Raw genomic sequence first — 24,428 nt, forward strand, 5'->3', positions numbered from 1 at the left:
ACCAAGCAAACATGTTTCCATTCACCCTTATACTATAATGTTTATAATATAAAGATGATGCATGAATATGCTTACTGCATGCATAAATATAACTCTTATATTTCATGATGCATGCGCATGCTCTCTGGTAATTTCATCATACCATATTATAACACTTATAATACATGATACATGAATATTTACACAACCTAAGATGGGTTTCAAATCTATATGTCATACACTATGCCATATAAACCACATACATCTCATGTATATTAAACAAAAATTAATGAACCAGAATAATTAGCCTTAAATCCTCAAAAAACTAAAGCTAACTATTACAAAAGCAAAGATTCACCAGTTCAAACAGGCGAACTGGGTCTTGAATCGTCTGATCGAAGTCCGCGCTCCAATGATCATGTACCAAAAATTATTGCGTCCGTCTATGTTGGGAATGTCATAAAACTCGTAGTTCGTGTTAAACATTCTAGTTATCAATAAAGTATTATATTACACTTTAGCTTTATGTGGCGATACAAACAGGATCAAGTTAAGAGTATATAGCCTAAATGGTCTAATAAGTATATGGATGAAATTAGGTATCTCATCCTAGTAACACTATTGGATGTGACCCACTCTGTAGTTATTACAATGAGTTGTAAAGTGCTACAAATGATGTCACCCACAGATCGCTCATGTTGAGATATGTGAGTGACGGCATTCTATGCCATGAGTTTGCATATAGTCTGGACCACGAAAATAGTCACTTTTCTTCATAACAGCCGTTTACTGGTAAAACTGACTATTTCATTATTAAGTAACCCAAGGTTAACTCGATCTTAATCCTTAGCTAGCTATGAACTCCTGTTTTTTCGGGATTATCCTTTAATCTACATGGGTGAGAGTAGTCCAACAACACTACTCAATAAGCCTTCCATTTTGGGGATAAGACTGGATGAATAGCTGGGGACATAGCCCTGCAAAATGGAATTCACTCCTACCCGATTTAGGGTTAGCAGATAGGTTGTCTCTTAAGTACTGATTCCAGGTTTTGAACAATTGAGGCCCCACCTTCTCATGATAGAGAAAAGACTTGATTCATAGGTATTATGAATCAAAATTGTTCATTAGAGGATCAGTAGAAACTTAAGGAACAAGATGTATTCACAGGGGGTAAAATGGTGATCTTGACCCAAATGTGATTACAAATAACCTGTGAAGGATCGACTTACTGATTATGATTATATCAAGTGGACATAATATATCTACAGTGAGAGGAGTTCAACTATGGACTTTAGTGGAGTGACCTATTAGTTAACGAATGAAGGTTAATTCGGTATAACGAGTTTAGCCAATTAATCTCGGATCGTTGGAGCCTATGATCTGTAGGCCCGTGAGGTCTCCCTACTAGCTCGTAAATGGATAAGCTTTAGAGTAGCATGATAAATTAATTTAAAACGTTCAAATTAGAATTAAACAGAATAGGAGAATTTATATTTAAATATGATTTAAATATATGAAGATGGATTTATGTAAAAATTAATTTGATGTTTGATATTAAATTAATTAGAATTAATTGAATTATTTAAATGATTATTTAAATAATTATATATTAATTATATTATAAAATTAGTTTATGAAATTAATTTTACAAAATTAATAAATATTTTCAATTTTAAAATCAAATTGATTTTTGAAATCATTTGGTTTTTTGGAAAATCGAAAATTACAAAATTTGCACAAAATGGAAAATTGGATTTTTCCATTACCATCTTCAACTAGCTCACTCAAAAACCATTCACATTTTCTTCAATTACTCCAAGCATGAGCTGCATCTCATGTAGCCATCTTCTTTGCATGTTAACCTGCAATAAATAAAGAACATTTGAGTGAATTTAAGGCATGCATTCAAAGGATTTTTACAGAAAAAATTTGGGTTGAAGAATTGTTCTTCAAGTGGTTTTGTAGTAGTCAGCTTCACTCCTAATTTCCTGTTGTTCAAGTTGTTCTTGAGTCCCACAACTCATTCTAAAGCTCCAAGAGGATAGTGGGGAAGATCTTGAGGTGGTTCACAACAAGTTTCGGAGAAGACAACAGTTGAGAATCAAGATCTTGAAGAGTTCTACAAAGATATGACTTCAAACCTCTTATGTTAGATGAGCATGCTTTCAGTTTCTGCCAAAATTAATGAATTAGAGTGTTTATTGATCCTTGTTATTTCCGCTGCATGCTGATATACTCTTACAGTCTACACGAAAAAGTAAACGCTTTACTCAATCGTTTACCAATGCTTCTAGAGCTAAACGATCGTGTACCATTTACTATGCGATGAAGCATGAGGCATGCGATCGTGCAACGTGCAACGCATAACACAAACCTTAAACGATCGTCTAAACTACAACAATGCGGTGAAGCACAATCATCTAAACGATCGCTAAATGAGCGCCAAAGTATACTATATCGTGTGATCGTGTAGTCAGTAACTATGCGATGAGGCATGCTAACTACACGATCATTTAATGCGCGTGCCTTTTATTAAACGATGAGCATTAAATGCTCCCACTCGATCGTTTACCTCCAACGTCTACGCAATTGGGCAACCAATGCTACGCGATAGAGTAAACACTTTACCTCATGTTAAACGATCGTTTAGTAAATACCACACGATCGCATAGAAAAATCTACACGATCGTTTAGCCAAATCCCAACGATCGTTTACCTGAGGCTACACGATACGATCAACCCTTGGTCTTCTTCCTTGCTGAGAACCACATCTCCTTTCTTCGAAACTTCATAACGAACAACTCAACAAACTCAAACACTTTGAATTACAGACTCGATTGCTTGTTAATTATGCCAAAAAACACAGGGGCCCTTAAAAATTAATACTTTTTAATCAAAGAAAGCTTTTAAACAGAGGCAATTAACCCGTAAACATTCATCAACGCCATCCACAAACTCATTTAACACTTAAAGGAAAATGCAAAAAACCCACCACGACTATAAAAGAAATTCAAAACAAAAGTGAAATTTGAAATATCAGAAGAATCTGGCTCTGATACCAATTGAAGGAAATCAGACATGAGGATTTTCATGAGCAACAGAATGATCATCCAAATTCCATTCGAAATTGAACATAAACAATTACAGTATAAGAAACGGAAACTTACAGGTCATGCACAATAAGAAATTACAGCATGCTTTAGAATAAGATCAAGGGATAATGTATCATACCTTTGAAGACTCATTCTTTAAACTCCCTCGATCACGAACGCTCGATCAGTCTCCAAGACAGTAACACACGAACACTCGAACACAATGACCGCAACACAACACGATCAACAGCAAACTCGAACTCAACGATCTCCAAGATCACGAACCCAGCGAACGGCCTCCAAACCTCGAACTCAGTCGAGTTGAGTGAGGACACCACCACAATGGCTACCTTGGTATTCTCGGTGTAAGAATCCATAAGTGTGGGCTCTGTATGGACTTGGTTAGAGGAAGAGACCGGAGGAATAACAACCGTGTAGACGATTGAGCAAGTGGGAGATGAGAAGAAGTCTATCGTATAGACGAATACTCAATCGTTTAGATGAAGGCAACCTACCGTATAGTAAATGCCCCGTGATCGTTTAGCTATGACCAGCTGAGTGAACTATCATATAGTAACACTCCACGATTGTTTAGTCTCTCTTTCAGGTGTCGTTTAGTGAATCTAATTCACTTAACAGCAAACCTTGAGTTCCTTTCCGAGAATGGCAACTCTTTTTAATTTAGGATAACATTTTTCCTTTTATCTCATGGTTACCATAAAACCACCAATAACCTCCCACTCAGTTGGTTATTAGAGAAAAAGATATAATTATCTAATAGTTAATATTATTATAAATATATATGATAATCAACTTACCATATTATATTTATAACCTATAGTTTTAATATTTCATCTCATGAAACATATAAACCACAGCTCTTTTTCTATTTTATGGTACTTAATGTAAATCACATTTACATTAATCCTCCACTTGATGAATCTCATACATTACACCGATCATATCATATATAATCGAATTTCCTCTTATCAATTTGAACATTTCAAATCAACCCCAAGAACTGATTCTCAACTTGAATCCATTGAGCTATCAAGGGGACCTTATGGACCTGTAGCTTGAAGCTCCAACAGTACGTAAATAACTGACTAAACTTTTTAGCCACGGGATCCAACATCCGTTAACTGTCAGGCACTCCACTAAAGACCAACAACTGTACTCTCCTTACTACAGATATATTTTATGTCCATATCAACCAATCAACAGTACATAACCCTTCACAGATCGCTCGTAAGTACAACTAGGCCAATTACCGTTATGCCTTTGTAGTTACATCTAACTCCTTAAATCCCACTGTTCCCTCTAATGAACATAAGTCATAATCCTACTATGACCAAGTCCTCTCTTCCAAAGAGAAGTATGACCACTATGTTCAAGACTCGGAATCAACCCTTTAAGGGAGCAATCTATCTACTTACCCCTGTTTCGGTGAAGGAGTGAATTCCATCTTGTGTAACTGAGTTTCCAGCTCCCAAATCAGACAAATTTCCAAAAAGGTAGGCTTGTTGAGTTAGCAATCTTGCCAATCTCACCCATACTAATCAAAGGACCGCCTTCAAAGGCAGGAGTTCCCAAAACAATCAGGATTAAGATCTGTCACATATGGTCGTTTAGGTGAGATGTAAGTCTCAAGTATCAACGGCGTTATATACAGAGACTAGTCATCTCGTGGTTCAGGTCTTATACAAACTCTTTGTATATGACACCTCCGCTCGCATGTCTCCACATGAATGGTCATAATCAACCATCTATAGTAGTTCACAACACTTGTAAACCTCTACAAAGCAGGCCATATCCGTAGTGTCACCAGGATCAAATATCCCTCCTTAATTCTTATAGTACAGACCTTTTTAGGTTATCACTTAAGGCATGATCCACTTGTATATCTCATATACATGCTTAAGTTTACATACAATAACCATGAGGATTTGTTTATTAGATATGAGTATGCCAAATAAAATAACTCTTATTTTATTCATAACAATGTGTACAGTTTACAAACTACGAGACTTCGAGAGAATTAGGACACAAATCCCAACACTAAGGACATAGGATGCAAGACGAAATTCACTCCTATCCGCTTTTAGGAATAGTAGAGAGGTTGTTTCCTTTAGTGCTGACTCCGGGTCTTGAACAAGGAGTCCAACCCTCCCATTGGCCTCAGAGGGACTCGATTTAGTGATTGGATCACAAACCAATTATTCATTAGAGGATCAGTGGGACATAAGAAGCAAGATGTAATATCAGGGGTAAAACAGCTTTTGACCTAGCCATTATTACGAACAACATGTGAAGGGTTAACTTACTAATCATGGTTATATCGAGTGGACATAATATATCTACAGTGAGGGGAGTGCAACTACTGGACTTTAGTGGAGTGACCCGGTAGTTAATGAATGGTGGTTAATTAGATTAAAGAGTTTAGCTGGTTAATCGCAGATCATTGGAGTCCATGATCTGTAGGTCCATGAGGTCCCCCTACTAGCTCATATCAGATTAAACTTTAGAACAGTGTGACGAACGTATTTGAAGTGTTCAAATTTGGTTTTTGGAGCAAAGCGTTAAATACATACGATATATTAAACCTAATGTTTAATTGTGAATTAAACATAAAGAGAGAGAAAATAGGAGATATTTAAATAAGTTTTAAATATCAAGATTATGGATAGAGATTCATATAAATTGGAATAAGTGTTGGATTTAATATTAAATTAAATTAATTAAATTTTTAATTATTTATTTAATATTTATTTAATTTTAAAATTGATTATTAGAATTAATTTTGAAATTAAATGGGATTGGTCAAAATTGCATTAAAAGTCAAATTGTTGACTAGATAAAAAATGCAATAGAATTCAAATTGTTGACTTTTGACTTTTGATAGTCAAAAAGTCAAATTTGTTGACTTTGAACTTTGAGAGTCAAACTTTGACCAAGTTAGTGGAAAGATCCAACATTTGTGAGTGGGAAATGCCAACTTTTCCATGGCTAAGTGTTGTCTTCATTTGAAGACACTTGTCCCACTAATTCTCACTTTGGGTTAGTGGATTTTTTAGTGTCAAATTCTCGTCAAACTCAAAGTTAAATGTTTGCATGTAATGGTCTTTAAAAGGGAGTGTTTATTGGTTTTGAAAAACTCTTGGCCATAGTGGGTTTTGATGAGATTATGTGATAATCTCATCCTTTTTTCTCTCTCAAAGCTTTAGCATTTTTCCTCTCAAAATTTAGTCATACACCAGATTCCATCATCCCGTTCTAAGGTCGGAGAATAGTCGAGAAGACTCTCGTGGTGGTCTACGAACCGTTCGTGAGAAGATTGGAGCTAATTTGGAGAAGATTCAAAGACTACAAAGGTTGTATTCTTTTCCCCATTTTTCTTGTTTTATTGCATGCATGCTTATCTTTATAATTAATTTGATTAGAGTACTTTGGATCCGTTTTTCTTCCATTGTGCATGTGTTCGTTCCATCACGGAGAAATTTCTCCGTATCGTTGCGATGCTAGGCACAACATCACGACGTTGCGAGGCGGAGAAATTTCTCCCGTTTGCTCTTGGTTCACCCGGTTCAAGCGGTTTGAGGGTGGTTCAATTGAAGGTTGGACCGATTCACGGCTTGGTTCGAGTAGTTCAAGGCTCGGTTCACTTGTTTCGAACCGGATGACCTTTATTATTGTAATAATTAACCATTTTTTTATTTTTAGTGTCCTGTCCCGGTTCATTAACTTTTATATTAAACAAACATGTGATGTATGTTTTATTGGATTATATGTCATATTGTATATCATATAGAAAAAATCCCACCATAGGTTATGCATTTTTTTTCATGCATCACTTTCATATTATAAGTGTTATAATATTAGAATATGCATGATTTAATTATGAAGCATGCTCATGCATCATATAATATTAATGTTATATTATATACATGCATACATTAATAACATATACATGCATCATCAATATTATAAGAGTTATAATATAAAGTATGAATATATGTTTTTTATAGTATGTTATTAATGTCTTTCATTACTTTATAATATGTAATTGTTATATATATTATTAATGAAATTGAGATTACATGAAGCATGGCACTACCTTAGGTTAATTTATAATTGTTATAATAACTAAAGTATGTCAAGCGTGCAATGAATGGTTTTTAATTGTTTCACTTATTTATAATCATTATAACTAAATGAAATTAGAATTAAAATCAATAATAAAGAGTTGCATGTAAACCTTAGGTTATAATCATTTTTTAAAAAAAGTTTTAAAGTATGATTGAGATAGACCTAATATCATATTTCTAATAAGATTAGAAATCTAAGTTTAATATTTTAATCGGTTTAATAGGATTAAATTGATTCTTAATAAAAGATTAAATATGTAACAAATGTATCTATAAGGGACCTTTTGTCTAAGGTGGGTTCTGTCTAGGATGGGGTACTTTAGTTGACGGAAACGTTGCACCCCTACATGGGAACCTACCTGAAAACGTGATTTAGATAGATTTGTTACATGCATACAACTTTGATTAAAGTTTATTAAAGAGTTTAATAAGACTTCAATCAAAATTGTTTGATCATCAAAGACAAATGTTGTTTTTGAGCAAATTAAACATTCACTTAGTTAAAATCAATAGCCGAATTTTTCCTAAGTTAATTAACCCTAGGTAAAACACTTGGTGGGAAGAAAATGAGGTATATGATACTTTATTTTATCCTCTACACGTTTCTCCCTATAAATTCACAATGTAAGATCTACACTCGGCCTTGAGGCACCATAGGTATCCCCCTACGGGTGGAATTTGAGTGGATCAATAACAAGATGAATGGAGAGAGTGTTTATAGTAAGTGGGAGTGGGACGTGTGACAACACATCCCTCGGTCTCTCATTAGGTTGAAGTAAAGTTTCATGCATCGCCTCGTGGCATCGTGGGTGTCCCCCTAAAGGATGATAGTTTTACATGACACTTTATTCAATATCCAGAAATGGATAGGGTTGTTTTAGTTTCATGTCCCAATCGGTTTTTCCCTACGGTTGGCTCATTGGGGCAGAACTCTAGGACCTAAAATGAGGGGTTACACTTGTTGGGGTTGATGCCCTAAATCTCGTAGGGTCCTATAGTTTGTAAACATTATATGAACAAACTCTTATATGATGAATAATATATGATATTTTATTCACTTTGTCTATAAAATATGTGATATTTTAGTTGCATTAATTACAAACCAATAAACTAACATCCAAGGTTATCCTTGTAACTTAAACATGTACGTGGAGACATATAGGTGGATTATGTTTAAGTGACAACCTAAATGGTATATGGTAGATAGATAAGGCTGGGTACCTTATCTTAGTGACACTACGAGTATGGCCCGCTTTGTAGGTGTTACAATTGTTGTAAAGTGCTACAAATGATCTAATCCTGATCATTCATGTATTACACATGCGAGCGGGAATATTCTATACAAAGAAGTTTGTATAAAACTGGACCACGAAATATTTAGTCTCATTAAATAACACCGTTCATAATAGAGACTTACATTTCACTAGGACGATCATAGGTAACATGACCTGAATCCTGAATGGGTTGTGAACTCCTACCTATGAGGGTGATCCTTTGATTTGTATGGGTGAGAGTGACCAGATCGTCGACTCAACAAGCCTACCATTTTGGGGATTCGTTTGATTGGAGAGATGGGAACACAACTACACAAGATGAAATTCACTCCTTCCCCGAAGCAGAAGTAAGCAGATAAATTGCTCCCTTAAAGGCTGATTCTAGGTCTTAAACAATGTGGCATCACATCCTCTCCTGGCCCGAGAAAGGTTTAGTCATAGTGGGACTATGATCTATTGTTCATTAGAGGGATCAATGGTACTTAAGGAGTTAGATGTAACTACAGGGACAAAATGGTAATTTTGGCCCATCTGTACTTACGAGTAATTTGTGAAGGATCATTATACTGTTGATTGGTTATATCCAATGGACATAGAAATATATCTGTAGTGCGAAGAGTGCAGCTGTCGATCTTTAGTGGAGTGCTCGACAGTTAACGGATGGTGAATAATATAATTCAAGAGTTTAATTAATTATTCATGTACCGTTGGAGCTTCAAGCTACAAGTCCATAAGGTCCCCTTGGTAGCTCAAAAAGATTTAGTTGAGAATAAGTTTTTTGGTTAATTTGAATTGTTCAAAATAAGAGGGACTTAATTATATATGATATAATTAAATTTTTTCAATTATATATGATATTGTTATCATAATGTATTTGATACATTATAGTTTAATGGGAGGAAATAAATATTTGAATGAGATTCAAATATATTTTCTATGAATATGATTCATAGTTGTTAAATTTAATATAAATATGATTTATATAAAATGCCATAAAATAGAGAAAAGAAACTATAGTTTATATTGTATGTGATAATATTAAAACTATAGGTTATATGTTATATTTAATATAACATATAATTTAATATAAATATAATATGATAAGTTAGTTATATTATTTATTTATATTATTTTATTATTATTTGAAGAATAACTTCCCAAATTTCTCTCCAACCACCTTAGTGGGTGATTATTGATTTTGTGGCAAGAGAAATAAAAGAAAAGTGGTTTTCTTCTTCTTCCTCTACGATTGACATTTTGTTGAACGATTGCGAGTTGTAGAAAAGTTCTGTGTGTTCTTTCAATCTCCTCCTTCACTCAAACTCTCCCTTCTAACCAAAATAGTCAGAGTCCACCACTCCTGGGTTTTCATCCCGAGAATACCAAAGGCTCTTTGTGGTAGTGTCCCTGTTTCTGTTCGAGATATCTTGAAGAAGATCTTCAAGTGTTGTTGTTTCTATTTGAGGCTCGTGACTATTCCAGGGAGTTTCACGAAGAAAGACTCTTCACGGGTAATGTATCTTGAACCATTTTTCTTATAAAAAGCATGTTGTAGTTTATTGTTAATGCATATCTATTGTATGCTTATTGTAAATTATGTATTCGATAATTAATGGAATTTGAACGATCCACTTCTGCTCAAGGATCTCTTCAATACGAGTTTCTTCAACACTTACAAGAATCTTTAAGCTAGTTTAACGAATTCTAGACCAAACAATAGTGACTAATAGTTACAGTGACAATGTGTGGTTTTTATCTATTAGTTAAGAATGTCTCATTTCAGTGAATGGACACTTGATCACCCTTTGGTGACTTTTGTCCTGCCTCATTAAAACATCATTGCAAAATTAGATGTCACTTAGGGTTCATTAGAATTTTGTTAAAGACGATTGGTTGTTTTCATGGTTAATGCAAAATAAACTAATTCGTAAATAGTTTGTTCATTTTTAGCAAATGTTATTATGGCTACCGCTACATTAAACTTGCTCGCCGCTGATAAATTAACAGGCAAAAATTACGCTAGTTAGAAAAAATCAATCAACACAATACTGATCATCGATGATCTCATTTTGTCCTAATGGAGGATTGTCCTCCCATTCCAGCTTCCAATACTCCTTGAAATGTTCAGAAACCTTGCGAGCGTTGGACATGGGCAAAGAAAAGGCCCGAGCGTATATCTTGGCAAGTCTTAATGAAGTCTTGGCCAATAAGCATAAGCTCATGCTGCACGTGAGATAATGGAGTCCTTGAAGGGAATGTTCGGACAACCGTCTACACAACTCAGGCATGACGCTCTGAAACACATCTTCATGCCCGTATGTAAAAAGAAGCATATGTTCGAGAACATGTTCTCAACATGATGGTCCACTTCAACATGGTGGAGATTAATGGGTTGAGCATCGATGAAGCAAGTTAGGTTGGCTTTATTTTGGAATCTTTACCTGAAAATTTCCTCCACTTTCGTAACAATGCTATTTTGAACAGGGTTGACTACAACCTGACCACTCTGCTTAATGAGCTACAGACCTTCCAATCCTTGATGAAAAGCAATGAGCAAAAGATTGAGGCAAATGTTGCCTCATCCTCAAAGAAGTTCCACAGAGGGTCGACCTCTGTGACAAAGTTTGTACTTTCTTCCTCCCGCACCAAAAAGGGGAAGAAGAAGAAGGGTGGGATAGGGAAAGCTAACCCTGTAGTGCTGCACAAAAGGGGCAGAAAGCCAATCAAGGCTACAAAGGGAATTTGTTTCCATTGCAACAAGATGGGTATTGGAAGAGGAACTGCCTCAAATACTTGGCAGAAAAGAAGAAGGCCAAAAAAGGTAAATATGATTTACTTGTTTTGAAAACTTGCTTAGTGGAGAATGATGATTCTGCCTGGATTATAGATTATGGCGCCACTAACCATGTTGGTTCTTCATTTCAGGGAATTAGTTCATGGCGGCAACTGGATGCTGGTGAGATGAAGATGCGTGTTGGAACTAGGCACATCGTCGTGGCAATGGAAGGAATCCAATTGACTTTACAAAACAAATTTCTTATTTTAAAGAATGTATATATAGTTCCTTATTTAAAAAGGAACCTTGTTTCTGTAAAGCATTTGATTGAACAATCTTATGCTATCAACTTTCTTTAAATAAATTTTTTATTTCTAAGAATGATGTTGATATTTGTTCTGCAAAACTAGAAAACAATCTTTATGTGTTAAGACCATTAGCAACTAAAGCCCTCCATAACACATAAATGTTTAAGACTGCAATAACTCAACATAATGTCGACTTGCTGATTATGGTTAAATTATGTGGACATAATATATCTATAGTGAGGGGAGTGCAACTATGGGCTTTAGTGGAGTGATCCATTAGTTAGCGAATGGGGATTAATCTGGTCTCATGAGTTTAGCCAATTAATCACGGATCATTGGAGCCCATTATCTGTAGGTCCGCGAGGTCCCCCTACTAGCTCGTAATTGGACTAGCTCTAGAATAGCGTGATAAGTTAATTTGAAACGTTCAAATTAGAATTAAAGGAATTAGTAATTATGTGAGATATAATTACGTGTTTAATTTGAGAATTAAATGGAATAGGAGAATTTATATTTAATTTAAATATAATTTAAATATATAAAGATGGATGTGTGTAAAAATTAATTTAATATTTAATATTAAATTAATTAAGTTTTATTTAAAAATTAATTTATGAAATTAATTTTAAAAAATTTTTCAGTTTTAAAATCAAAATGGTTTTTAAATATCAAGTTTTGATTTTGAGATAAAATTGGAAAATTGGAAAATGCCATGCAAAAATGGAATATAAAGATATCCCATTATCCATCTTCTACTTGCTCACACAAAATCCATCACCATTGCCTTATGTTGCTCCAAGCATGAGCTGCAACTCATGCAACTCTCTTCCTTGCATGATGGTCTGCAATATATTGAAGAGTTTTGAGTGAATATCGAGCATGCAATCAAGAGAGAATTTTAGAGAAAATTCGTATTGAAGAAAGTGTTCTTTAACAAGATTGATGTGAGCAATTCTCCATCATCCCTTGATTCAAGCTTGTTTTGAGTCCCACAACTCAATATAGAGCACCAAGAGAATAGTGGAGAAGATCTTGAGGTAGTCTGCAATAAGATTCGGAGAAAATTGTAGCTGGAGATCACGCTTTGAAGAGGTTCTACAAAGGTATGTTATAAAACTCACTTGTTTTCTGCAAGAGCATGCTTTATATTTTGCCAAAATTAATGAATTAGAGTGTTTAAATGATCCTTGATGCTTCCGCTGTTGCTGATACATTCCTACAATTGGTATCAGAGCATCATATAAGCATTCAATTCGGTTTAATTTTGCTGTGGTAGGTGTTTTATATGAGTTATATGAAACTGGTGCACTAATATGATTTTCTGCGTTTTGGAATTTTAATTCTCTTTAATTTCTCATTAAATTTGTAATTGGATCTTGTTTGATGGGCTTTATGTGTTAACAAGAGTCTATAATTTATTTGGTCATTAGAGTTGAAATTAAGATGTAATTGAAGAAACAAGTGAAGGAGGTCGAGCTGCTGTTCCAGTTTTTCAGCTTCTGCTCAAAATCGTTGTTGAGGTTCAGTTGCTAAGCGATCATCTAATTCCAGGCGTTACACAATGTGAAGAAAAGCTAGACGATCGTATAGCAATGGGCGCTGGTCGTTGTAATGTTGAATGTTAAACGATTGTGTACCTACAGGAGCTAAACAATGAGTTCAAATGCTATACGATAGCACTACGCGATCGTTTAGCTTTTGTGTGAGAACTAAATGATATGTTGGATTTGTTATACGATGGCACTACACGATAGTGTAGCTGTGGTGCGCGTTAAGTGATGCGATGAAGTGCTATCGATAGCTCTGAGCGATAGTGTAGATGTGGTGCTAAGCGGTGCGTGGAAGTTTCTATATGATGGAACTAAACGATCGTTTAGCTACAATGTTGAACGACGCGATGATGTTTTATACAATAGAACTAAGTGATCGTTTAGCTGTAGCGGACACTAAACAATGACATGAAACGCTAGGCGATGGTGTTAAGTGATCGTTTAGTTCTACCCGAGAGCTAAACAATTGCTCTATATGATAAACAAATGAAATTAAAGCAATCGTGTACCTCTTCTCAACACAAGGCGATGGTGTTAGATGATTGCCTTCAACGCTACACGATCGGCCTTAGCAAGACTTTAAGGTTGGACCGAGAGCAGTCCAGTTTGATCGATTTTTCTCAAGGTCCAATCCGGTTAAGCCTCAAAGTGTTTTTGGCTGGTCCGGTTCAGACTTATCCAGTCCGGTTCAAGATGCTTGGGTTCGGTTTGGAGCAGTACGAGCGGTTCAAAGACGATTTTGAAGTTGTTTGTAATAGTTAGGCTTTTGTTTACTTGTTTATGCCAAAACTAAAACCATATCAGTCTGTGTTTAATTATTTATGCATTTGATGTATGTTATAATTAAATAAATCTTGTATGTGCATATAGTGTGCCATTTAGATTTAAAATCCCACCATAGGAAGCATGTTACATGCATTAAAAGTATGTTATAATCTGTTATAATATATAGTATGCATGTTAGGGTTTCTTATATTTAATATAAGTGTTATATTAAATATTGAATGCCTTTATATATGTTATGGGTGTTTAGCATGTCTAAAGTTTTATAAGTTGTTATAAAATTGGGTTAGACGTTTAAAATCCATAAACAATAGATGCATGCTCACATAGATTGACCACCTGATTTGATAGTTAAAACTTATAAAACCCAGGTTACAAACTCAACCGGTATATAATCCTGTCTAAGGCTGGGGGTACTTAAGTTGACGGTTTATGGAACACCTCCTACCTGGGGATTATGGTCGAATTATTGAGTGTTGGTAATGGGTTTTATGAGCATACGTGAGCGATGTGAGGTAATAAAATGGTTTATCACCTAGACATCGTAGGTTAAAATATCCAATTATAAGAGTAATACTTGGATAAAACCACATAGACTTAGAGTTGTTTTATTAGGCGAAAAGAACCTAAGTATAAATCTACCCAATAGAACACTTCAGTGGTAGTTTAATAACTTCTATATGATAGAGTTATTAGAAAACTTCAGTGGGAGATTAGTAACATATACGATGCGTTATTTTTAGCTCTCACATCTCTAAGAGTTCACAATCCAGATTTAAGCGGTACTTCTTGTCACCCTGGGAGTGACCTCCATACGGAAAGTATTTTTTAGCTTAAATCTAGATTTTGGTGAATAAAAGGAAGTTGTTCAAACATAAATCAATTATTCGATATATAGATTTCAATTGTCACGTCTCCACATAGTTTACACCGTGAGATTCATATGATGCTTCGTGTCACCCTGGGAGTGACTTCCATACGGAAAAATGTTTTGTATGAGTCAATAACAAGGTAAATAGAGGAAGTAGTTCATAGTAAATGGGTGAAGAAAATGTGTCAATATATCCTATGGTCTCCTCCATTAGTCTGAACTATGAGATTCCTATGTTGCGCCTGCTGGTTAGCTTTAAGCGGCCCTTTGCTAGTCGTTTAACGACGGCTATCCCCATAGAGGGTTGTAACATAGGATTCGGAAAAACCCAGGCTTCAGTAAAATAAATAGGGTCTTATAGTTCCGTCTTAGATATTGTCTTCTATTTCGGAGGCATATTCATACCGTCCTATAAGATCTGAAAATGGCGGATCACACTTACAAGAATTACTAAATTGTTAGTAAAGATCTTGACTGAAAACGATAACTAAACGACTATAGGAATAAGAGTTATTCCAGAGATAGTGTATGGTCAAAATTGTTTGCTTTAGTGAAGAAGTATCTGACTGCCCCTCGGTAGCACGTATTTTGACTCACTAAAGTATCGTTGCAAATAAATAATGGTTATGGGTAAATTATTACTTTTTGCTAAAACTTGATTTTGGATTTAGTTACAATTTGCTAATTAGAATTTGTTTGAAATTGTATCAGCATGTTGAATTTTTCTAGAATACTCACTTTCGAATTAAATAATAATAAAATCAAATCAACAAACAAATTACTAGCGGTTGATTACACCAAAAGAGTTTTAACAGAGGATTGTCCTCTATCTCCCAACTCATCTGAAATTTTGAATTATGTAGATGAGAGTGCAGAATTCGAACAACAAGATAAATATGATTTAATTGTTATCGAAGCATGATTAGTGGAAAATGACAAAATTTGGATAATTGATTCAGGTACCGCTAATCATGTTTGTACTATCTCACAGGAAACAAGTTCCTGGAGACGGTTGACAGAAGATGAAATAATCTTTAAGGTAGGGACTGGGGAGATTGTTTCAGCTAAAGTAGTGGGAGATATGAAGTTATTTATAGGAGTTAAGTACACTTATTTGAAAAATGTATATTATATTCCTTCTATGAAAATGAATCTATTATCAATCTCTTGTCTTCTAGAACAAAATTATAAGTTTATTTCAAAAATGATGAAGTGTTCATCAATATAGGAAGTAAACAGATTTGCTCTGCAAAATTAGAAAACTGTTAGGACTCATAAGAAAAGGAAGATTTCTCCAAATGTCTATCTTTGGCACTTGAAACTGGGTCACATAAATCTCAATAAGATTGAGAGATTGGTTAAGAACGGTCATCTAAATAAGTTAAAAGACAGTTCATTACCATCATGTGAGTCCTGTCTTGAAGATAAAATGACAAAAAGATCTTTTGCTAGAAAAGGTCTTAGAGCCAAAGAACCCCTAGAGCTTATTCACTCAGACCTTTGTGGGCCTCTAAATGTTAAAGAATAGAAGGGTATGAATATTTCATTAGTTTTATAGATGATTATTCCAGGTATGGGCATGTTTACCTAATGCACCAAAAGTTTGAAACTTTTGAAAAGTTCAAAGAGTATAAGGCTGAGGTTGAAAACTAATTAGGTAAAAAGATTAAAACGCTTCGATCGGATCAAAGTGGTGAGTATATGGACTTAGAATTCCATAACTATTTGATAGAACATGGAATTCAGTCTCAACTCACAGCCCCTGGCACACCTCAGCAAAACGGTGTGGCAGAAAGGATAAACATAACCTTGTTAGACATGGTTCATTCCATGATGAGGGTATGGATATTTCATTAGTTTTATAGGTGATTATTCCAGGTATGGGCATGTTTACCTAATGCACCAAAAGTCTGAAAACTTTTGAAAAGTTCAAAGAGTATAAGGTCGAGGTTGAAAACTAATTAGGTAAAAAGATTAAAACGCTTCGATCGGATCGAGGTGGTGAGTATATGGACTTAGAATTCCATAACTATTTGATAGAACATAGAATTTAGTCTCAACTCACAGCCCCTGGCACACCTCAACAAAATGGTGTGGCAGAAAGGATAAACATAACCTTGTTAGACATGGTTCATTCCATGATGAGTTACGCTCAGTTACCAAATTCTATTTAGAGACACGCAATTGGGACTGCAGTGTATATTTTGAACATGGTTCCCTCGAAAAGTGTTTCTGAAACACCTTATGAGCTCTGGAGATGACGTAAAGGAAATTTACGTCACTTCAGGATTTGGAGTTGTCCAGTGTAACGGTCATGCTTGTCCAGGGCCTGTTGCCCATGGCCGCATGCCCAATCCAACCCCCTTCTAGCATATTTTCATGTCCTGTATTGTATTAGTTTAGTTAGTTTGCTTTCTTTACATTTTCATTGTAAGTGACCACTCGCCCTTTTGCATATGCAAGGGCGCCAGTTGGCTTTTTGTTCAGAATGCACTATATGGGGATAAGACTAACCATCATTTCCTCATACCCGGAGTAGTACTCTATAAAGCCGTTGTTGTTGCTTATTGCTTTCTAGTCTACTACAATCTTTCTTTCTTTATTCACACTCACAAATCTTCTTACGAAAACCTTTTCTCCAAACCCGTTTTCTAAAACCGTTTTCCCTAAAACGGGGGTGGAGGTTGCAAGAGGCACTCGGTGTGCCATCGGCAGTCCGTAATCGAGTTGGCTGGCTTGTTCGTGAGCGGGAACAAGTGCCGCACAATCGCTAAGAGAAGCTTCCGAAAGAGCGATTGTGACAATTGGTATCAGAGCCAAGTTGGCTTATAGAGGGAAGATCAGTGATCATGTCGGCGACGAAGAACTTGATCAAGTCCCATGTGGATAGATTGGTAGAGATAGAAGAACAAATGCTCTACCTGAGAGAGGTCCCAGATAATGTTCGTTTTCTTGAGACTCGGCTACAAGAAGTTGCCGAGAAAGCCGATGGAATTGATGCGGTGGTAGGCCGCCTAGACGGATTACCCGTCAGAGAATTGATGATGAGGGTAGAGACCCTCGAGACCAAAACAGTACGGTCCGGCAACTTTGAACGAGGCGATAGCTCCTCGGGTTCTGTTGCCCACATAGAGGAGCGTGTCGAAGAGCTGGACAGCTCCCAAAAAGCAATACTTCAGATGGTAACCGACCTATCTGAAGACTTTCGATCGGCCCTGGATGTCGTCAGAGCCGAGATAGCGGATGTGAGTGCGAGGGTGAATCTCACCATCCGAGCGGTAGGGAACCAAGCCCCACCTGGGGGCGCAGTGGCAGTAAGCCGAATAAAAATCCCAGAACCAAAACCCTTCTGTGGGGTGCGAGAAGCGAAAGCCCTGGAAAATTTTATCTTCGACCTTGAGCAATACTTCAAGGCGACGAACACAGTGACTGAAGAGTCGAAAGTCACAATAGCAACGATGCATCTAATTGAAGATGCAAAACTGTGGTGGAGATCACGATTTACAGACATACAGGAAGGACGTTGCACTATTGATACTTGGGATAGATTGAAACAAGAACTTCGTTCGCAGTTCTTCCCTGAAAATGTTGAGATCTTGGCTCGACGAAAACTCAGAGAGCTAAAGCAAACAAGTAACATCAGGGACTACGTAAAACAGTTTGCAGGACTCATGTTGGACATACGAGATATGTCCGAAAAAGACAAGGTCTTTTGCTTTGTGGAGGGGCTGAAACCGTGGGCAAAAGCAAAACTATATGAACAGAGAGTACAGAATCTCCCCTCTGCCTATGCGGCAGCTGAACGACTATACGACCTTAGCACTGACTCACAAGATGTGAGGAAGCAATCAACTTCCTCAAATGAGGAAAACAGAAACAGCCGTTTCAGCCCTCCCAGGCCTGGGGGAGGAGACAAGAACACAGGGGGGACCGTAAGTCATCCCAACCGAGGTCAGGAAACAACTGGCGGGGGCCGTCACAACAGCATAACAATTACAATCGCCCCCTGTCTTGTTTCATATGTAGAGGGCCACACAGGGCGCGTGAATGTCCAAATCAAACCGCGTTCAGTGCTTTTCAAGCCACACTAGCCTCTACCTCCGGAGACGAGGCCGAACTAGAGGAGACGGTAACCGAGCCAGCGGCAGAAGTTGAGAATCCCAGGATGGGGGCATTGAAATTTCTGTCTGCACTCCAGAAGAATATGGGAAAGGCGACGGAGCCACTAGAGAAAGGTCTCATGTATGTGGACGCTTGGGTCAACCAAAGATTGGCCAAAACCACTATGGTTGACTCTGGGGCTACCCATAACTTCATGGCGGAAACGGAAGCTCGCCGCCTGAACTTGAATTGGGAAAGAGATGCAGGAAAGATGAAAGCTGTGAATTCCGCAGCCCTACCGATTTCGGGGATAGCGAAGAGAACTCCGGTAAAGTTAGGAGACTGGAAGGGCCTCGTCGACTTCGTGATTGTCAAGATGGATGATTTTGATGTGGTACTGGGGATGGAATTCCTACTTGAACATAAAGTCATACCAGTGCCCCTCGCCAAATGCTTAGTCATTACCGGATCTACACCGACCGTAGTCCAAGCAAGTATCAAGCGGCCAAATGGAGTGAGAATGATCTCAGCCCTCCAATTGAAGAGGGGCCCGGCCCACGACGAACCCACGTTCATGACCATCCCAGTAGAATCGGTTGAGTCCACTGAGGAGGAGATCCCCCAAGACGATCTATTTGTCTTGGAAGAGTATCGAGACGTCAGGCCGAGAAGCTTGCCCAAGTCCCTACCCCCACGAAGGGGGATTGACCATGAGGTCGAGTTGTTGCCAGGGGCAAAGCCGCCTGCCAGGAAGGCATATCAGATGGCCCCGCCCGAATTGGCTGGGCGTTGAAAACAGTCAGACGAGTTGTTAGGTATGGCTCAGCTTAGCTTCAATATCCAGCAGAGTTCCGCGGTCGGAAAGGCGGCCCTCGAAGTGTGCGATAGACAGCCACTCAGGCCACACTTGGTGGACCACCCTTATGCAGGCAAAAGTCCTCAGACACATAACTTCACTAAAGAGTGGAGCAAAACCCCTGAGATAGCTCGCGCCTACCTAGAAAGAGCATCAAGGAGAGTGAAGAAATGGGCTGGTAAGAAGCAGAGGGCCCTTGAGTTTCAAGCTGGGGACAAAGTCCTAATCAAGCTACGACCGGGACAGTTTCAGTTCCGAGGCCAGAGAGACCAACGGCTAGTAAGGAAATACGAAGGTCCAGTGGAGGTAATTGAGAAGGTCGGGAGAACCTCATATAGGGTTCAGTTACCCTCATGGATGAAGATTCATTCGGTCATCGGTGTGAACCTCCTGAAGCCCTATCATCCCGAACCCGAGGATGGACAGCGGAACATGCTAAGGCGCCCATCAGTCACGATGAAGAGTTTTGCTGAGAAAGAAGTTGCACAAATCTTGGGTAAACGTACGCGCCGCAGTGGAAGACCCAGACGAGAACTGACAGAGTTCTTGGTGAAATGGAAGGATCTCCCCGATGAAGAGATCAGTTGGGAGCGGGCCGAAGACTTGAAGAATGCGGCTCCGGCCATCGCAGGTTTTGAACAAGGTCGGTTGACGGGGACGTCAACCAATTAAGTGGGGGAGAATGTAACGGTCATGCTTGTCCAGGGCCTGTTGCCCATGGCCGCATGCCCAATCCAACCCCCTTCTAGCATATTTTCATGTCCTGTATTGTATTAGTTTAGTTAGCTTGCTTTCTTTACATTTTCATTGTAAGTGACCACTCGCCCTTTTGCATATGCAAGGGCGCCAGTTGGCTTTTTGTTCAGAATGCACTATATGGGGATAAGACTAACCATCATTTCCTCATACCCGGAGTAGTACTCTATAAAGCCGTTGTTGTTGCTTATTGCTTTCTAGTCTACTACAATCTTTCTTTCTTTATTCACACTCACAAATCTTCTTACGAAAACCTTTTCTCCAAACCCGTTTTCTAAAACCGTTTTCCCTAAAACGGGGGTGGAGGTTGCAAGAGGCACTCGGTGTGCCATCGGCAGTCCGTAATCGAGTTGGCTGGCTTGTTCGTGAGCGGGAACAAGTGCCGCACAATCGCTAAGAGAAGCTTCCGAAAGAGCGATTGTGACATCCAGCACATGTGTTGGTGCATAATCTTAAAAAGTTGGAACACTGTTCAAAAGTATGCCTATTTGTAGGCTACCCAAAAGAATCAAAAGGTGGTTTCTTTTATGATCCTCAAGAAGATAAGGTATTTGTATCGGCAAATACAATCTTCCTAGAGGAAGACTATGTAAAGAATCATCAACCTCGCAGTAAGCTAGTAATAGATAAAATGTCTAGAGAAACGACAAATGTATCAACAAGAATTGTTGATAGAGCAGGTTCTTCAACAAGAGTTGTTGATAGAGCATGTCCATCAACAAGAGTTGTTGATGAAACTGGGACTTCACATCCTTCTCAAGAGTTGAGAATGCCTCTTCGTAGTGGGAGAGTTATGCAACAGCCTGACCGGTACATGGGTTTAATTGAAGCTCAAGTCATCATACCATATGATGGTTTAGAGGATCCATTTTCTTTTAACCAAGCAATGAATTATGTGGATAAAGACCAATGGATTAAAGCCATGGACTTTGAAATGGAATCTATGTATTTCAATTCTGTCTGGGATCTTGTAGATCAACCCGAAGGGGCAAAACCCATCGGTTGCAAATAGATCTACAAGAGAAACGAGACCAAGCTGGTAAGGTACAGACCTACAAAGCTAGACGTGTGGCAAAAGGGTTTACCCAAAGAGAGGGAGTAGATTATGAAGAAACCCTCTCTTTAGTTGCCATGATAAAGTCAATTAGAATACTCTTATCCATAGCTATATTTTATGATTATGAAATATGGCAAATGGATGTCAAGACAGCTTTTCTGAATGGCTATCTTGAAGAGAGTATCTATATGTCTCAACCAGAAGGGTTTATACAGTAGGGTCAAGAGCAAAAGGTTTACAAACTTAATCGATTCATTTGGATTGAAACAAGCTTCTAGATCCTGGAATATGAGATTTGACACTGCGATCAAATCTTATGACTTTGAACGAAATGTTGACGAACCCTGTGTATACAAGAAAATCGTTAACAAAACTGTTGTTTTTCTGGTGTTGTTTGTTGGTGATATTCTACTCATTTGAAATGAGGTAGAATATCTAGTTGACGTTAAGAGATGGTTAGCTTCGCAATTCCAAATGAAAGATTTGGGAGAAGCACAATATATTCTTGGAATCTAAATAGTTCAGAATCGCAAGAACGGAACATTAGCATTATCTCAAGCATCTTATATAGACAAGATGTTGTCTAGGTATAAAATGAAAAATCCAAAGAAAGATTTTTTACCTTTCAAACATGGAATTCACCTGTCTAAAGAACAAAGTCCTAAGACACCTCAAGATGTTAAAGAGATGAATCGAATTCTATATGCCTCAGCAGTAGGGAGTTTAATGTATGCAATGTTGTGTACTTGTCCCGATATATGTTATGTCGTAGGAATAGTCGACAGATTTCAGTCCAATCCTGGATATGATCATTGGATTGTTGTTAAAAATATTCTCAAGTATCTTTGGAGAACAAGAGATTATATGCTCGTGTATGGTGCTAAGGATCTAATCCTTACTGGATACACTGATTTTGACTTTCAGACCAATATTGATTTGAGAAAATCAACTTCGGGGACAGTATTCACTCTAAACGGAGGAGCAATTATGTGGTTGATGACTCCACAATGGAAGCTGAGTATGTAGTAGCAAGTAAAACAGCAAAAGAAGCAGTATGGCTTAGAAAGTTCCTGACAGATCTGGAAGTAGTTCCAAATATGCATCAGTTTGTCACTCTTTATCGTGACAATAGTAGAGCAGTTGTAAATTCAAAGGAACCAAGAAGCCATAAAAGAGGAAAGCATATCGAGCAAAAGTACCATCTCATCAGGGAGATTTTACACAGAGGAGAATAATCATCACCCAGATTGCTTCACAAACAACTTAGTTGATCCATTTACAAAGGCCCTCTCGATTGGGTATTGTAATGTCCTAGTTTATTGTATTTGTACATTTTATTCTCTCCATGTAAACTCAACATTATATATAATTTTATATATTGATCCACTGGAATTTTAGTCCAAGTGAGAGTATTGTTGGGTTTTATGTCCTAGAAACTCGTAGTTTGTAAAATAATAAACATTTTCTATAATCAATAAACTTATTATTGATTTTATAAATTGTATGAAAGTTTAAATCCAATAAACTAAGACCCATGACTATTACATGAGTACTTGAACTTTATGTGGAGACATAAGAGTGGATCATGTTCGAGTAAATAGTCAAAATGATCTATAGTACATGAATAAGGTTGGGTACCTTGTTCTGGTAACACTATTGGATGCGGCCTACTTTATAGTTGTTACAAAGAGTTGTAAAGTGCTACATATAATGTGATCCTAATTCGTACATGTTATGACATGAGGGGTGGAGGCGTCCTATGCGATGAGTTTTCATAAAATCAGACCAAGAAATAAGTTACTCTTACTTTATAACGTTGTTTACTGTATAAGACTAAATATTTCACTGAGATAATCTTGGTAACTCGATCTTAATCCTGAGTTAACTATGAACTCCTGTTTATTTAGGATTATCCTTAGATTTGCATATGTGAGGGTTGGCTCAATAGTGCCGGCTCAATAAACCTCCCATTTCAGGGGTAAGACCTAATAAATAGTTGAGGACATAGGGTGCAAGATGGAGTTCACGCCTACTCGATTTAGGGATAGGAGAAAGGTTGTTCTCTCAAGTACTGAATCAAGGTCGTGAACAAGGGGCCCCACCCTCTCACTACGCTTAAAGAGTTTGGTTTTGTGATTGGATCACAAACCAGTTGTTCATTAGAGGATCAATAGAAGCTTGAGAAATAAGACGTAATCTCGGGGGTAAAATAGATATTTGACCCAGCGTTATTACGAACAACCTGTGAAGGGTCGACTTACTAATTATGGTTAAATTATGTGAACATAATATATCTACAGTGAGGGGAGTGAAACTATAAGCTTTAGTAGAGTGACCCATTAGTTAACGAATGGGGATTAATCTAGTCTAATGAGTTTAGCCAATTAATCTTGGATCGTTGGAGCCCATGATCTGTAGGTCTGCGAGGTCCCCCTACTAGCTCGTAATTAGACTAGCTCTAGAATTGCGTGATAAGTTAATTTGAATTGCTCAAATTAGAATTAAGGAAATTAGTAATTATATGAGATATAATTATGTGTTTAATTTGAGAATTAAACGAAATAGGAGAATTTATATTTAAATATGATTTAAATATATAAAGATGGATGTGTGAAAATTAATTTAATATTTGATATTAAATTAATTAAGTTTTATTTAAAAATTAATTTATGAAATTGATTTTATAAAATTTTTCAGTTTTAAAATCAAAATGATTTTTAAATATCAAATTTTGATTTTGAGATAAAATTAGAAAATTGAAAAATGCCATGTAAAAATGGAATATAGAGATCTCTCATTATCCATCTTCTTCTTGCTCACACAAAATTCATCACCATTGCCTTGTGTTGCTCCAAGCATGAGCTGCAACTCATGCAA

The 24,428-nt window shown here is 37.2% G+C and overlaps 1 long non-coding RNA gene across 1 annotated transcript in view; it reads right to left on the reverse strand.

Annotated features, from left to right (window-relative positions):
• Window positions 1-1,469: 1,469 nt before the first annotated feature.
• The window catches only part of LOC150032299 (uncharacterized), a 31,765-nt gene continuing 8,806 nt past the window's right edge, over window positions 1,470-24,428 (reverse strand). The window contains exons 2-3 of the long non-coding RNA XR_016524710.1: window positions 3,214-3,462; window positions 1,470-1,844 (exon numbers count right to left, since the gene is read on the reverse strand). This is a non-coding gene — a long non-coding RNA (uncharacterized LOC150032299). The remainder of the gene's footprint in view (window positions 1,845-3,213; window positions 3,463-24,428) is intronic.

Source organism: Benincasa hispida, chromosome 11, assembly GCF_027475165.1.
Source record: "Benincasa hispida cultivar pf3 chromosome 11, pf3_genome.v1.1, whole genome shotgun sequence".
NCBI lineage: Eukaryota > Viridiplantae > Streptophyta > Magnoliopsida > Cucurbitales > Cucurbitaceae > Benincasa > Benincasa hispida.